This window comes from Diospyros lotus, chromosome 1 (assembly GCF_014633365.1).
Source record: "Diospyros lotus cultivar Yz01 chromosome 1, ASM1463336v1, whole genome shotgun sequence".
Classification (NCBI taxonomy): Eukaryota; Viridiplantae; Streptophyta; class Magnoliopsida; order Ericales; family Ebenaceae; genus Diospyros; species Diospyros lotus.
Window position 1 is genome coordinate 53765696 of NC_068338.1, and position 2740 is coordinate 53768435.

The following is a 2740-nucleotide window of genomic DNA, read 5'->3' on the forward strand; positions in this document are numbered from 1 at the left end:
TAAGGTCAGATCAGCCTAGAATACTCATTTTGACAGCAAAATGCACCATAAATCAGTGCACTCTTTCAAGGTACAATCGTATTAGTGGGTTATAGAAAAGGATCATTAATCTGTGGCTATAGACAACCTATACCAATGGTTTTATTTCTGTTAGAATAGACACCAATACCAACATATCCTTGTTTGTCATTATTTCTCCATTTATACTGACAGCTCTTAGTCTCTTAGTATCGTTAGAGCTGTAGTGACAATTTGTTTTCATTGGTATAGCCATGCATGTATTGTTGTTATCCCTTTGTAGTGATGCAAGAAGACCCTTGGTTGAGCTTTACAATTACTCTTTCAATCATCAGTGGATGGAGCCTGGAGGTACATCTGTGGAGAATAAAAACTCAATTTGATAATTATGCTTTGTTTTGAAAACTTTGAAAATAAAAATGGCGTTTGACACGATTTTTTATTTTTTTTGTGATTAAATATATATATACATATATAAAAAGTGTGTAAACAGTAGACTTATCAATAAAAACGATTGAAGATCAAGAGCAGTATGGAAAAGAAAATTGAAAATTGAATGAAATGGAAAATCTCTTAAGTGCTGGGCTGATTGTTTACCAAGCAAATGTTAAACAAATTATATGAAGAAAGCAGTTTTGTGGCATGCTTGTGAGTGTGTGCACAGGCGTATGCGAGAATGTAATTAAAAATTTCATAAGCCCCTCCTATTGCTAAGTAAGCAAGGCTATCCAGCTGTGCACTTCCAAAGCGATTCACAAGATCAGATTAGAAAATTGCAGGATGAATTACAAATGAGAATGGCATCATGGCATGTACACATAGCTTATCACCTCTATTACGAGTAGCTAAGATTATAATTCATCGAACAACCAATATCAAGTCCAACAAACAATATATACATCATCTAACAAACATGTCAAATGCACATAAATTAAACACATAATGCAAACGCAAATAGTCCCAGAACCTCATAAACCCTTTCTATCCCATTCTCCTTCATGTATGTATATTGAAGTAAAAAATAAAAAATAAATTGGGGTGATCGCCCACCACCCGGAGGGAGTGATTAGTACCCCATCACTCACAGGGTACATACCTAAATGCAGGAGAATTCCAGAAAATCCTTTTCAAGCTGGGCTCCTACAAATTAATGTATACGTTCACAAACTAATTTCATTGCATAATGTTTATAAGATAGTTTGGTTATGTGAGAAGAAGACCAATATGGACTCCTATGATGAGAGTTTATGGAATTGAACACTTAATTAGCAAAAGAGGTAGAGAAAGACAACCAAAACAAAAAAACAAAAGACCTTGGTGGGAGACCCTTGGCTTTAATATTAAATGTAGGTGAAATGAATGGAAACTGTATTTCATGTCGTCGAACCCACATAATGGGATAAAGGATCAGTACGTTGTTGTTGTAATGTTTATAAGATATTAATTTATGCATAAAGTCTACAAAAGCGATGGCCCCTGTATTTTTCTTGTTTGGGCTTGTGCGTGTAGAACGCTTCATTTCAGAAGATTTACATAATTGAGCATTTGTGAATTATGATTATAGTTCCTATAATACTTACATTGCGCGTGCAGGACACTTATAGATTCTTGTATGTCTTCTACTCAAACGTCGAAAATAGTTGAATCAGCACCCTTCCAGAATTCCTCCATATATATAGCATAACATATCTGTACCCACACGCACACAACGCCAACTGTCGTGAAGCTTGATAACTTAAAGACGAACCGAAAACAATTCCAACAAACAGAGGGATTGAGGAAACGAAAGCCACGTAGAAGAATACCGTCGCAAGGACAATGGATCATAGCTGCGGCGGCAATCAGGCAACGGCGGCGTCGAGCGGGAAAAGGGTTTTGGCCGATTGCGGGAGGGGGAAAGAGGGATAAATTTGTGTTAGCTTTGCCTAATATCAAAACAAGGGTTTATCCCAACAAAAATGGGCTATTTTAGATATTTTTGTCCTAAAAGTAACTATATATTTTTTAAATTACATTTTCAAAAATACATATATTTTTTGAATATATATACATCTTTTTAGAAATATTTATATTAACAAATTTATGTATATATCGTATTGGTTTAGTTCGAAGGCGAGTTTTAATAATTTTGATCTTAATTTGATCTAATATAAATTAGATAAACATCTCTACTATTAATTGGATTAATATATTATGGGCGTGTTCAATTTTTAAAATATTTATCATTGTTTATTATTAATTATATTTTATTTTAAATAAGTTATTATAGCATAAAAACATAATTTACAATATAAATCTATCTAAGTGAACAATGTGATGAAATTTTAGATTAAACAATTTTTCTAGTGTAACTTAGTTAATGATAATTTATATAATTATATTGTGTCACTTAGTTAATACCACATACCTAATCTGTATATGATAATATATTGTAATTTTTAAAATTATTTATAATAAAATATTTACCAATAGTAGTTTTGATCCTAGTTATTTTTATTGAATAATAAGTGTAAATGTGGATTAAAAAATTAATTAAAATCAAAATAATTGCTCAAATAAAATGTATTTGTCGATTTTTTATTTCATCTGGTATGCGACGAGTCTAGGACCAAAAATAGATTAGTCCCACTTAAGTTTAGCTCTTACTACTATTTGTTGGCTCATTTTTTAAAAAATAAATAAAATATTTTAAATATACATGCATTCATTTTTTATTTATATG

The 2740-nt window shown here is 31.6% G+C and overlaps 1 long non-coding RNA gene across 1 annotated transcript; it reads right to left on the reverse strand.

Moving 5' to 3' along the window:
• Positions 1–381: 381 nt before the first annotated feature.
• LOC127800191 (uncharacterized) lies at positions 382–1955 on the reverse strand. Its single transcript, XR_008022747.1, has 3 exons — positions 1824–1955; positions 1599–1707; positions 382–1158 (listed from the first exon to the last, which is right to left on the reverse strand). It is a non-coding gene; the product is annotated as an uncharacterized LOC127800191 (long non-coding RNA).
• Between the last annotated feature and the right edge of the window lie 785 nt (positions 1956–2740).